Here is a 14,996-nt window from a genome sequence, read left to right on the forward strand (position 1 = left end):
CGTGGAATACCATAGTGGTGACAGCAAACCAGTGCGCCGTCTGCTACATTTCGCACGCGTGCTTCCACCTCGCGGCAGCAGTTCTTGCGGAACGCGCAGCTGCGTCCCGCGGCAGCGACAACATGTCGTCATCGCTGTCTGCATCGGGGGAATTGTACCATGAGCGTCCGCCTGGACCTGAGCTAGCCGAGGTGGAAGACAGTTTAGTTTTTGAATACGAACGCTAAGTGGAGCGAGCCAATCATAGCGCTAGGCTATGCAGGACTCTCCGCGATTTTCCATCTTTTCGCCAGTCTTTCCTACGGTGTGCTGAATTTCGTGTGCAATATGGGATGCTACAGGCCTATGGTCTTAGATTTATGTGCACGTCGAAGAACCACAGGAAGTCAAAATTTCCGGAGCCCTCCACTGCGGCGTCCCTCATAATCATATCACGGTTGACGGACGTAAAACCACCTCAGTTATATCATGCTGTGGCCTTTCTCTCCGTCATCGTTGCAGTGGGATTGCGTACTTTTTTGTGGTACCAAGACAAAGAATACAGATTTCAGTCACTTCCACATTGGCCGGTGCATGAATTACCGGCAGAACCACGTTACATCTGGTAGAAGAGCGGGGTACCGGTTAAATTAACTCTAGCAAAAGCTGTCACTTAGAGACAGCTTGGCATCACGATACTTCGCACAAGCTGACAAAGACTGAGGAATGATTTTGCTCGCCGTGATTGAACACATACGTTTGCCACTACACTCAAAGAAAAAAAAAGTCAAAAGAGGGTTACGGCATCGTGAGTCTCCTCTGTTATCCACTTGACCCCATTTGGAAGGTAGAAGCAGAAAAAGACAGTTACCATTTCTGCAAGAGTCACTTGACTCTCGAGAAGCGCGCTTCGATTGGCTTCCGTGATGAAGATGCCGCCGTATCCGCCTCGTGCATCGGTATGGTGGCGCCACCGCTCGGCTCCCCTGGTGACTAGCGAGGAGAAAGGAAGATGTGCCCTCTCCCAACCCCCCATAGGATCCCATGCATTTTGAATCAAGTTTGCGATTTCGTTGCGCAAAAACAAACTAGCGCCATCTCTCGACAATACGCCACACCGACGACGCAACACGTCCTCTTGCTTCCACCGACTGGCCATGCTCCAAGCTAACTCCTCTCTCCACTTTCTTTTATTTCTTTCGGTGGCCGTGAGAGCGCGCGCTGTGCACTGTGCTGTAGCGTACCCGACAAGACCGGCTGGTCTCGTCGCGTCTTCCTTGAACGTTGCAACGTTAATATTGTGTTAAGGCGGTGGCCACACGTCGGACGACGAGCCCTGATTTCGTTCAGCTGCCATCTCATCAACGGCAATGTTTCAGACGCCTCAGTTGTGTACTTTTGTCCGTTGGTTGCGGGACAAGATGGCCTCCTGCAAGACCGCGTTTTTCCAAGTCAGCTGTGTGTGTAGTTCTCGGCGTCGTAGCAGTTTGATGACGCGAGGACGTCAACTGGTGCTACATCGTGGGAACCGCTGAAGTGACTGCAAGCTTGACGACATTGTGCCAGAATATTCTAGCGTACTGTACGCGCACGATTGTGCTACACTTAAAATACCGCGCTTGGCCTCGAGCGTCAACCTGGTACGCCTGTGTGCAACAGGCGTGTTGTTATCGTTGTTGCGTCGGTTAATATTGAATTGCAATTGGAATACCGTTTTGGCAAAGGTAAGTGAAGCTGTAAGTAGTTGTTCTGCTATATGCTCGCTACTCCACGAACATTACTTCTAGAATCGCATTTTATTTTGAGCTGCACGTACCAAAGGAGAATCTAGCATACGAGATACATTGCACGCGTGCGCATTTCCTATATAAATCTGAGTAATGCCACGGGTGCGCATTTCCTGTATAAGTCTGAGTAATACCATGCTCAATTTAAAGCGCATGTGTTAGAGGATTGTGGCTTCAATGGTGAAAGTGATTAGATATTCCGAAATATGTGATTGCAATGCAGTTAGAACTTTCTCATATGTTAATACGGTCTGTGAACAAAAAAAAAAAACGCTGTGTGAATGTTTGTTGGTCATTTGCTACAGTACTTTCACGCATTATTATGCAGCTGTGTGACGGCTGTTAAAACGTTCAGCAAGTTAGATTTTGGTTTTCTTGGCCTAGTTGAGTGCTACGAGTGTTGGGCGAAGATAAAATCGCGTGTCTTTTGTGCGTTTCTTAAGCAGACATACAGCCGTAATAGTCATTGTTGTACTGTTTGGGGTGTTCAATAAAACAAGAATGCTGTTTTGTACTGCAACAATTTTTATTTCATCTGTGTTAACAGATCACGCAAACAACTTGGACACATGCACGTAAGAAACGTACGCAGTGCATCGCGCGCACGCATTAAAAAACGGGCCTGTCATTTTAAAACAAATAATATAGAACAATGGACGTAACAGACGGCATGGTTGTCTAGTGGAGCAGCGTCGGCAGTACAAATATCAAACCAGAATGAAACATGAATAGAAAAACGGAGAGTAACAGGCGCTTTACCCACGGCTTCTCTGAGCCGCGCAGATCCACCTATCGCCACCGTCCGCCGTTGGTGGCGCCACCAGTACCACTGAAAGCAGCAACGCACGAGGCGGATACGGCATACATATCGCGTGTTTGGCGTTCGGCGTCGTCATGGCGCCGTGGCTCGCCGATGGAGGCGGGCGCTCCGATGGCACGGCGCCTCCGCCTCCTGTCCAGTCTCATTGATACCTTGGAATGCGTTGCGTTGGTTGCGTGGGCGGTGTGGGTTGCGTGTCTTCTAGTTTTGTGTTCGAGGGAACATGCGCATCTTCGATTGCGGTCATGCCATATTGTACGCAGAGGCTCCGTGCTCGAAGTGACGCTTGAAGGGCGGCATATTTATGGAGCTGCGGACACGAACAACGTGCGACCTTTAACGGTGAGTGTACTGCTTTCATATGTACTAATTATACAACTTTAGCTGGGCGTCTTCAGCAGCTCTGCGGAAGTAGGCTGCCAGCCATTCCCAGCAGCAGCCTGCGTCCACGCGCCTGTAGCGGATGCTGAAATAAAAGTGTCAGTTAACGAGCTGAGACCGTTATGCGCGTTGTTGTAAAAGCTACTGTAAAGTGAGCGATGCAATCAATTATCAGGGGCGATTGTTTGCTGATCGCACATTGTGTCTGCACTGCTGAAGGTGCACGATATCGGGTTGAGATGCGCTTTAGTCTGCATCATAATAACATTTCCATCCATATTGAGTTTGCAGCGTGCTTCAGCACATGGAAACGTGAAAAAAAGTCTCTGTACAAAACACTTAGATACACTATATATAATGTTTTTTTTTTGCTTAAATACCATGGTTTGAAGCGCATATATAGTACGATGCTTCCAGTACGTACGTGGTAGTCACTTAAGTTGGACACGTCTCGTCGGGAAGCTGAAAAGCTCAAAGCTTTCGACGGTGCGCGTTGTTGGGGCCGCCGCCATGGACTCTTTTTCCTCGTTTCTGTTTGCGGTTTTCGCTGTTTGCCGACATCTGCGATGACGTTCAGCGTTATAACAGAATGGAGCGAGTGTACGTCACTGTGGGAGCTTGTGATGTGTGGTGCGCGTACGAAGTGTGCGCCTTTCAAAAGTGCGCAACATGAAAAGAACAGCACGCGAAAACGGTGGACACATGAAAGAAGACGACGATGACGACGTCGAAATAACGTCCAGCACGAGAGCGCGCGGCACAAAGGATCGACGGACAAGTGGCCCAATAGCAAGTCACCACGGAGAATTCAGGGGCCAATAATTGGGCACCACGAAACTTGAGCATCGCCAATCAGGACGGGACAAGTTGACCCGAGACCGAGGAAAAGCATGGGTCGAAGAAGAGCCAGGGAGTTCGAAGGGAACGAGGCAAGGAGAAGGTTGTCACCGGACCGGGCGCTAAAGATGACTGTCGGGTTTCGGACCCGAACCACCAAGACTTCAACCGGCCGTGGCCTCCTGCCATCGAATTCCCGTGAGAAGCCATAGACATGGTGCGAAATCTCCACCCCAAGGCCTTCGGACTCCAATGCCGGCAGGCAACGTAGCAGCAGCAGTTGGGCTACGGGCCCGAGCTGTGCGTCCAGCTGCTTGGCCAGGTTGCCCTGGCATCTCAGTACATCGCCCATCAGCCACCGTTTCCCCTTTGTCGACACCAGCCAGACCCGTCAACTCCATCCGTCAAGCCTCGGCGATTTGGTGAGACTGAACTAGTTTTATTCCACGCTTCTCTGCTCAGCCACGTCAGAAGTAGACTTTACAGTTTAAGGCTTTGAACATGCTTTTTGTTTGTTGTTAAGAGTGTGTTACCGTGTGCAGTGAACCTTTTGTTAAGCGTTTACTGGTGTATAGTATTTCTCCGTCAGTGTATAATTAAACGTTTTGTGTGTTGTTTGTCAAACCAACGGCTTTGTCCTCAATAAAGCTCTCCGACGCTCAGGTCTTAGAGAGCTGTCGTAAACAGAAAAAGAACCTGCATCACAGAGCTATGCGCGGTAATTTTAGCATATTACATATCTGATCTGAACGTAGACGGCGTCCGCGCACGCTGGGTGTCGTTCGGGCGCTCGTACTCGCATGCGTTTATATGAGTCTTTAAGAATGGGTTACGTTTGTAAAACACGCTGTCACCGGAGGATACGCTTGGGTGTCGGTATATACGATATATACGACCGAAGGATACGATTGGGTGTCGCAAAGCCGGGCTTATTCCGTGAGCAAATTTTGAAGCGATTTTTCAGAAAAGTTACTTCATTCGTGCACGACCTGCGCCTATTGCGAAACGAGGTTCCCGCCTTCTTTTTCGTGAAAATTTGTTTTCGTTGCGAAGTTATTTAAAACAAAACAATCGTGTCAGATGTGTGTACAGTAACGGAGCATTGCATAAAAAGTGGTTTTAAATGGAAGTAATCAGCCTGGGTGTGTTAGTTATTCCTAGAATCCCTGATCGTTCCTCCCGCTTTTTCACTCCACTTGACAGCCACACTCGGAGAAAGTATGTTGCCGCTTTAGACATCAGACTCTGGAGTTTCTCACACGCGTAGCGCCACCTGTCGGCGCAGTATTGGGCAGTGCAAAGTCCGACTCCGTTGCATAGTTTGCTGTGGAACCAGGTGCAACTACCGAGTCCGAAACAACAACTGAGCCTAATATTGCGGGTGTTTGCACATTTAACACTGAGAAAGGGAGCTATAAATTTCTCTCCGCTAATCGGACGCGCCACCGAACCGCCACTCGCCAGAACAAAAGCGAAAAGAAAACAAGGTGCTACAGTTCTACGCGCTACGAAGAAACGCCGCAATCGACGCTGCTGTTGCGTTGTGAATTGCCACGGACGTAAGTGACTGAATGAGAAGCAGGAATGCGAGAGCGCTCGATACCGGCCATTGCGAACATGTTGGGTAAGCCAATTACCCTCGTTCTGCACAGCCGCTTGCATGAGAAAGTTTCATCATGTGGCTCTGCTGCTTTTGTTCTGCGTAGCCCTGACGATGAACCGTGGTAACCTCGACTACGAAGCTCAGCAGAGCTTCTGACGTCGGTGCGCGCCGTCTAACACAGAGCGAGCAGCTAAATGCGGCCTGTAGCCGCGCGCGATCAACATCACGCAAACCGCGACCTCCCATAATCTGAACTGGTCCTCACCACACAGCATTGCGCACGTACCTTTTGAAGGCTGAGAGCTCTGGTTTTACCTAGCTAATGCTAACACGTGCGTCATACAAGTAAATCGTAAAATGTTCGTCGTGACTACCTTGAGGTTTGTTTTGCCCATGGCCTCCGCGATTGCCGGAGCTAATCTCGGAGGCGACGGTTTTCTACTTCGTTGTATCCCGCTGGACAGGCACGTATCCCATATGCAGTACATACAAACGGAACACAACCGTGGACAGAACATTCGAGGATGCGTAATGAAACAACCTAACGCACAGGAAGCGAGAAATGAAAGGAGAATACAACTGCAAAGGCGAAAATTGCCGGGGCCATTCGTCCCCAATAAAGCGAGTGTTCTACCACTGATTGTGCCGTATGATACATAGATAACTAAACTGATCGTATATGTACTTCATCGGTTTGACATTATGAGTATACCCAAATTTTACGCATTTAGGCGCTGCAGATTGTAGGTCGAAAGGCTTGCCTCGAACTCGCTTGCACTTGCGAGTTACAGCGCGCTCAAATAACTGAAACGGGTTTTGCATTGTACCCGCAGTCCGCTTTGATATGCTTCCTAATTTTCTGAAGCGTGAATTGGCGGACGAATCTTTCCAGGTCCTTGATTTTCAGGAAACCGTGCCTCGACACCAACGAAAGAGGGGGGGAGTGCTTTGTGGCCTATGCACATCCGCTTGCGGACGGCTCTCTTTGCATTACCCAGTGAGGGCCAAGGCGGCGATAAGAGCGCTGGCAGTGGTGTTTTTCCAGCGCCGCCTGGGCAGAGTCTGGCGTCTGTGACCGGCGCCTCACCTCTCGTGATGGGAAAGTCATCAGCGGCGTTCGCCCCGTCAACGAGGCACTCGGTCCTACATTTCATTTGGTTGGACAAGACGACGTAGGAAAAGACGCGAGTGGTATCCACTGAAAGGAGACAAAACCAATTTCATCTGTTGAAAAGAGGCTCATCCATATCATATTACCGCGATAGCGTTGAAGAAATCGTCTTGCAGAAATTCCAGTGTAGGCGTCAGCGTCGGCCTAGGTGTCAGCGTCGTTGGTTGTGAGCGAAAAATCATCATCTTGTCCGTGACCGAAAAATCGAGAAAGCGGCAAATAAAAATAAATAATAAAACTGTTAGGTCCGAGTGACGCTGTTACATAGTGTTTCTGTACTTACTGTGGCTGGGTTTACTTGGCTAACACTGTTTCGTGCGTTTCGCTCGGCTGAAGCAAGGAGTAGTATTTTCCGAACCATCTAACTTGTTTCCGATCCTCTAATAACATTGTTTCCGTGTCGTGACTAGTGGTGAACAGCATCCAATCTGCGCAAGCATCGTTACTCATTTGGGTAGACAATTCACCCTGAATCATTCATAAATAGGCGCGCACGTGAGATTTATCTGACATACGACTGCGCTCGGCGCTAGAGCTGTGATTCCAGTTGTATTACCACGCACAAGTTTCCCAAATAAAAAGTCACAGTTTCGCCGCAACGGCGAGGCAATGAATGTGATAGCAACAAATTGGTATGTAACGCGAATAACGGAAAGCCGCTCGAAATTGCCAGCGCGTCGCTCAAGCCCAAAGGACGCACGAAAAGAACGCACACAGGACGAGCGTGAACTATCATGTGTCACAGCTCGATACTTGTAGCGCACGGCTGAAACATAAAGCAGGACACATGAAACGAACGAACAGGTACACACAGGACGAGCGAGAACTAAATGTCGCAGTTTTTACTTAGTTCTGTTTGAACAGCGCGCTCTTTTCGCAAACGCAGCCGCTGCAGCGAGCGAAGTGACCTACGTACGCTCTGTGACTTCAGCGCGGACATCGCGGGGAAAGCACAAGACATACAACCCCCCGCTCCAACCCCGCCCCCCTCGCCCGCTGCCTTTTCCAAGACGTTTATTAACGGGCACTCGGCGACGGCGCACGACAGCGACAGTCAGAGCGGGCCGACTCTCCGCACGAGGGGCGTGCTCTCAGAGAAGAGGACGATCCACTAGAAGGCGCTCGAGAGGATGACCCATTACTGAGTAGGAACGCTTTGCTACAATTACCCCGGCTACGAAAAGGGAGCCGCCTGGCGACCTAGCAGCTTGTCACTATTAGCGGGTCATGGTAGGGCTTCAGGCGCGCCACGTTGACAATGTCGCGCCCTCGACGGCGCATGTCCGAAGATGGGTCGATGGGTTCGATCAGGTAGTTGACCGGGGATGTGCGTTCGACGACACGGTAGGGGCCTTCATATTTGGGCAATATTTTGGGAGAGAGCCCAGGTGCAGTGGTAGGGACCGAGAGCCATACGAGCGCTCCAGGAAGGAACGTGGGCACAGAACTGGTGGTGCCATCACGAATGCTTTTCTGCCGCTCTTGGTTATGCGTAGTAAAGGTCTTGGAGAGCTGGCGACACTCCTCAGCAAGTCTGGCTGTGGCAGAAATAGCGCACTTTCAGATCGATCCGGCTTGTAGGGAAGGATTGTGTCGATGGTGTGCGACGGGTGCCTGCCATACAATAAGATAAAAGGTGAGAAACCAGCAGTGCTCTGAGGAACGGTATTGTAGGCGTACGTGACGAAGGGAAGAATGACATCCAAATTCGTGTGGTTAGCGGCGACGTATACATCGAGAGCATGTCGCCGAGCGTGCGGTTGAAGCGTTCGGTGAGGCCATTCGTCTGCGGGTGGTAAGCAGTAGTTTTGCGGTGAACAACGTTGCACTCTTTGAGAATGGCTTCGACGATTTCCGACAAGAAGCCACGGCCTCGATCACTGAGCAGCCCCTGGGGTGGACCGTGACGCAGCATGAATCGATGGAGCAGGAAGGAGGCCACATCGCTCGCCGTAGCCGCAGGGAGGGCAGCAGTTTCAGCGTATCACGTGAGGTGGTCTACAGCGACGATGGCCCAGCGATTACTAGCGGACGTCTGGGGAAGTGGCCCATACGAATCGATGCCAACGCGCCCAAACGGTCGGTCAGCGCAAGGTAGAGGTTGCAGACCTGCCGGCGACAGGTGCATTGAAGTTTTGCGGCGCTGACAATCGATGCAGGAGCGAACGAACTTCTGCACGTAGCGGTACATCCCTCGCCAAAAGTACCGTTAGCGAATGCGGTGGTAGGTTTTCGATACCCCAGAGTGTGCACACTGCGGATCAGAGTGGAACGACTCGCATATGTCAGAACGCAGACTTCGGGGTATTACTAGTAGCCACTGGCGGCCGTCGCCGTTGTAATTGCGTCGGTGGAGCAGGTCGTCGCGAATGGCGAAATGGGGGGCTTGACGACGCAACGAGCGAGTGGATGGTGTGGCCGATGGATCAGTCAGCAAGTCTATCAGTGAAGCAATCCATTGATCCTTGCGCTGCTCGGTAGCGATGGTGTGTACATTGATGGAAGAAACGACAAAGTGAGACGCTGAGCTGTGGTCATTGTCGTCAGGCAAGGGAGAGCGCGACAGGGCGTCGGCGTCAGCATGCTGACGTCCGTTGCGATACAGCACGCGGATGTCGTAGTCTTGCAGGCGAAGTGCCCAACGGGCGAGACGGCGTGAGGGATCCTTCAAGGACGACAACCAGCACAGTGCATGATGGTCGGTGACGACATCAAATGGGCGACCATACAAATAAGGTCAGAACTTCGTAAGGGTCCAAATGATTGCCAGGCATTCTTTCTCCGTGACGGTGCAGTTGGTCTCGGCTTTAGTAAGCGTACGACTTGCATATGCGACGACATATTCCGGGAACCCAGGTTTGCGCTGCGCAAGGACAGCACCGAGGCCAACACCGCTGGCGTCCGTGTGTACCTCTGTAGGGGCCGTAGGGTCGTAGTGGCGTAGAATGGGAGGAGACGTCAACAAACGACGGAGCTTTGCGAGAGCGTCGTCGCACTCTGACGACCACGAATTGAAGGGCCCGTTACTTCCAAGGAGCTTCGTCAGCGGTGATATGATAGTTGCGAAGTTTCGGATGAAGCGCCGAAAGTAGGAGCATATTCCTACGAAACTGCGCAGTTCCTTGACGGACGTAGGCTTGGGGAACTCTGTCACGGCCCGAAGCTTGGCTGGATCGGGGAGGATGCCGTCCTTAGACACGACGTATCCTAGTATCGTCAGCTGCCGTGCTGCAAATCGGCACTTCTTGAGATTCAGTTGTAGCCCGGCGTCGCTCAAGCGCGTCAAAACCTGCCGCAGGCGTTGAAGGTGTGTTGAGAAGTCCGGGGCGAAAACGACGACGTCGTCGAGGTAGCACAGGCACGTGTGCCATTTCATGTTGCGCAGAACGGTATCCATCATGCGCTCAAAGGTCGCGGGCGCATTGCACAGCCCAAATGGCATGACGTTGAATTCCTACAAGCCGTCGGGTGTGACAAACGCTGTCTTCGGTCGAGCGTCATCAGCCATGGGGACTTGCCAGTACCGTGAGCGCAAATTGAGCGATGAAAAGAACTCTGCTCCTTGCAGGCTGTCAATGGCATCGTCTATTCGAGGTAGGGGATAAACGCCCTTACGGGTGATCTTATTGAGTCGTTGGTAGTCGACACAGAACCGCACAGAGCCGTCCTTCTTCGCAACGAGAATGACAGGAGACGCCCACGGGCTGTTTGAGGGTCGAATAACATCGTGGCGAAGCAGGTCTTCGACTTGCTTGGTAATTACACGACGCTCTGTTGGCGACACGCGATATGGACGTTGCCGCAGTGGTGGTTGGGCACCAGTGTCGATGCGATGCGTTAGAGCAGACGTGCGGCCGAGAGAAGTTTGCGCGGCATCGAACGAAGAACGAAATTCTTCCAACAGGCATAGAAGCTGGGAACGCTCGACCGACGTAAGGTGTTCAGCAATCGAGGAACCAAATACATCAGCGGGTGACGAATCAGATGTGGAAACAGCACTGAGCGAATGGGAGCTGGCGCAGTGCGTGTCACCCGGTGCGTCCATAACATGTGCGTCTTCGAGGGCTTCCGCTCTGCCGAGACATTCCCCTCGCACCTACCTAACAATGTACGGCGATGGGTTCGTAACAAAAATATCGGTGTCGCCCTGAATGACTTGCATGGTCGCAAATGGCACCAACAAGCCTTTTCTAGTGAAGACGCGGTTAGATGGAGAAAGGTGTGCAACGGCGTCGGCGAGACCGGTGCAACAGACTGATACAGCCGTGACACAGACTGACCCAGTACCTCCACCAAATTGTCAAGACGTTTATTAACGGGCACTCGGCGACCGCGCACGACAGCGACAGTCAAAGCGGGCCGACTCTCAGCACGAGGGGCGTGCTCTCAGAGAAGAGGACGACCCACTAGAAGGCGCTCGAGAGGACGACCCATTACTGAGTAGGAACGCTTCGCTACACCTTCTTTACTTGAGATGAGCGCATGAAGGCGACCACGCCCTGTAGGGCGAAGAGGCCCGGCGCTCGCCGGAGCGGGGCGACAACCTTTAAAGCGCGCCCAGCGCCCAGTGCGCACATCGCGCCATCTCGCTGGTGAGTAAGAAAGCGCGCTGAAATAAATGGTGTGTATAAATAGCTTGCCGTTGGCATGCTGAGAGACGCTACTCTCCGTGGCTTAGCCGTCTAACGCCGCGCGTTTCGGAGCGAGAGGTCAACCGTTCGATTCCGCACGTCGGAAAGTATTTCTGAATTATTTTTTTGTTGCTTTTCCATATATATATATATATATATATATATATATATATATATTGTAGCGAAGCGTTGGAAGCCTCTAATGGGTCGCCCTCTCGAGCGCTTACTAGTGGGTCGTCCTCTTCCGCTCTTCTGGGACAGCACGCTCCTCGCGCTCAGAGTCGGCACCCCGCCTTGACTGTCGCAGTCGTTTATCGTCGCCGAGTGCCCGCTAATAAACGTCTTTATAATTTGGTGGAGGGTGCTGGGCTTTCACAACAACTTCGGCCCTCATTCGATGCCCCTAGCTCTTCGATCCCGTACCCTGCCGCCTACGATGCCTCAAGACGCCTCCCAGCAAACGGCCCCGCCTACACCGACCTCCTGCCCAGGTGTGCCTCGTATCCGCGACCCTCCGGTCTTCACTGGCGCAGATGGCACCGACGTGGAGGACTGGCTCGCGATTTACGAGCGCGTGAGTGTCCCCAATAAATGGGACGAGGCAGGAAAGCTGACTAACCTCGTTTTCTACGTCGCGGGTGTGGCGGGCTTGTGGTACAACAACCACGCATCAGATTTTACAACGTGGTCCGACTTCAAGACCGCCATTATCAATGTGTTTGGCCGCCCTGCCGTTCGTAAGCTGCAGGCCGAACAGCGCTTACGTGAACGCGCTCAGCAGGCCGGTGAATCATTCACCAGTTACATTGAAGACGTCCTCGATTTCTGTAAGAAAGCCGACGCCACCATGTCCGAATCAGACAAGATCCGGCACATCATGAAAGGCATCGACGACGACGCCTTCACCATGCTGCTCGCCAAGAACCCCAGCACAGTGGCTGAGGTCATAACGCTCTGCCAAAGCTATGAGGAGCTGCGCCGGCAGCGATCGATGACACGTCGCTCTCCATCACGCGACGCCGAGCTCGCTGGCTTGTCGACCATATCCGACCACTCCGCGTTGCTCGCAGAGATGAAGACATTCGTGCGCGAGGAAATCGCGCGCCAATTCTCTCTGCTGGACTTTGCTCGCCCGCAGTACGTCCAACAGCCGTCGACCACCCTTCTGCCTCCGCTCCGTCGAGCAATTGAGCAAGAAATCGCAGAGGTCATGCCCGAGTACCACCAGCACCATACGGCTCCTGCACCCTTGAGTTACGCCCAAGTGGTCGCAAGAACGCCCCCAGCAATCCCTACGGCTGCCCCACACATTTACGCCGAAGCCTCCGCTCGACCTCATTCTTTCGAAGCGGATGTGCCGGTAACCTGCGCCGACGTCACGCACAGGCCACGACTGCAGCCCACCGTCCAGTCCTATCACTTGCCGCCCCGTCAATCCCGTCCTGCACCATGGGCGGGCCCTGCCCCAGCGAACCGATGGCGCACACCTGACAACCGCCCCATATGCTTCGCATGCGGTTACGCCGGCCACGTGGCGCGGTATTGCAATCGCGTGCAGCCGCCTAGAGTCGCGTCGCCTGCCACCAGCCCGGCGAACCGCCCATATTACGACCCACCTACGCCACTGTCGCCGACGTCTCGCCCCGCTCCATCTACCCGCCGTTCCCCGTCACCACGACGCCGCTCGCTGTCACCGATGCGGCCACGTCTGGTCCCACGAGACCAGGAAAACTAGTCGTCGCAGTCCACGAGGCAAGGGCTGCGATGCTGTCGAACTGCGAAAGCCCTCAGCGAAGCCCATCGAACGTGATAGACGTGTTTGTGGACGGTGTGTTTGTGGACGGTGTTCGTGCATCTGCCCTTATCGACACTGGAGCCGCCGTATCCGTTATGGACGCAAAGCTCAGCCGAATACTGCGAAAAGTGACGACGCCACTTTCCGGGCTCTCCCTCCGTACAGCCAGCGCCCAAAGCATTCACCCTACAGCGGTATGCACAGCCCGCGTCATGATTAAGGACGCTATGTACGCCGTCGAATTGATCATAATTCCTGCATGCTCTCACGACGTCATCCTCGGATGGGATTTTCTCTCCCGCCACGACGCCGTAATTCATTGCGCACCCGCCGAAATAGAGCTCTCACCATTCTCTAATTTGACGCCGGCAGACAGTCCATCGGCTGCGAGCAAGATACTCGTCAAAGACGACATAAAAGTGCCTGCAAACTCGTCAACGGCGGTGTCAGTCTACTGCGCCAGCCTATCCGACACCGTTGCACTCCTCTCGCCATATGACCGTGTTTGCACGAGGAAAGGCTTGCTGGTGCCTTTCGCGACCGTTCAAGTCACCCAGGGCAGCACCTCTATTTATGTAATCAACCCCTCCCCGTACAGTGTTACGTTGGTGCGAGGGGAATGTCTGGGCAGCGTAGAACCCCTCGAAGACGCACAAGTTATGGACGAGCCCGATGATTCGCACGGCCGAAGTTCGAGCACGCTCAGTGCTGTTTCGACGTCTGGTTCATCACACGCTGACGTATTTGGTTCCTCCATAGCTGACAACCTTACGCAGGTCCAGCGTTCCCAGCTTTTGGACCTGTTGGAAGAATTTCGCCCTTCTTTCGATGTCGCTCAAACTTCTCTCGGCCGCACGTCGGCCGTTACGCATGGCATCGACACTGGCGACCACCTGCCACTGCGGCAACGTCCATATCGCGTATCTCCTGCCGAACGCCGTGTAATCACCGAGCAAGTCGACGACATGCTTCGACGTGATGTCATTCGACCCTCTAACAGCCCCTGGGCGTCTCCTGTCGTTCTTGTTGCGAAGAAGGACGGTTCTGTGCGGTTCTGTGTGGACTACAGACGACTCAACAAGATCACTCGTAAGGACGTGTATCCACTGCCGCGAATAGACGACGCGATTGACAGCTTGCAAGGCGCCGAATTCTTTTCATCTCTCGATTTGCGCTCAGGGTACTGGCAAGTACCTATGGCTGATGACGCTCGACCGAAGACCGCCTTTGTCACGCCCGACGGCCTGTACGAATTTAACGTCATGCCGTTTGGGCTGTGTAATGCGCCCGCCACCTTTGAGCGCATGATGGATACCGTTCTGCGCAACCTGAAATGGCACACGTGCTTGTGCTACCTCGACGACGTCGTCGTGTTTGCTCCGGACTTCTCCACGCATCTTCAACGCCTACGGCATGTTTTGACGCGTTTGAGAGACGCCGGTCTGCAACTGAATCTAAAGAAGTGCCGGTTTGCAGCACGGCAGCTGACAATCCTCGGCTACGTCGTGTCCAAGGACGGAATTCTTCCTGATCCCGCCAAGCTTCGGGCCGTGACTGAGTTCCCCAAACCTACGTCCGTCAAAGAACTGCGCAGTTTCGTAGGACTGTGTTCCTACTTTCGGCGCTTCATTCGAAATTTCGCGACTATCATATCGCCACTGACGAAGCTTCTTGGAAGTAACGGGCCCCTCCATTCGTGGTCGTCGGAGTGCGACGACGCTTTCGCAAAGCTCCGTCGTTTGTTGACGTCGCCTCCCATACTACGCCACTACGACCCTGCGGCCCCTACAGAGGTACACACAGACGCTAGCGGTGTTGGCCTTGGCGCTGTCCTTGCGCAGCGCAAACCAGGGTTCCCTGAATATGTCGTGGCATATGCAAGTCGTACGCTTACTAAAGCCGAGACCAATTACACCGTCACCGAAAAGGAATGCCTGGCGATCATCTGGGCCCTTACGAAATTCCGACCTTATTTGTATGGTCGCCCATTTG

The 14,996-nt window shown here is 53.0% G+C and overlaps 1 protein-coding gene across 2 annotated transcripts in view; it reads right to left on the reverse strand.

The window, feature by feature from the left end:
- LOC119383934 (uncharacterized) overlaps positions 1-14,996 on the reverse strand; it is an 86,312-nt gene that overhangs the window by 50,104 nt on the left and 21,212 nt on the right. The gene's annotated exons all lie outside the window — the stretch shown is intronic.

Source organism: Rhipicephalus sanguineus, chromosome 2 (genome assembly GCF_013339695.2).
Source record: "Rhipicephalus sanguineus isolate Rsan-2018 chromosome 2, BIME_Rsan_1.4, whole genome shotgun sequence".
Taxonomy (NCBI): Eukaryota; Metazoa; Arthropoda; class Arachnida; order Ixodida; family Ixodidae; genus Rhipicephalus; species Rhipicephalus sanguineus.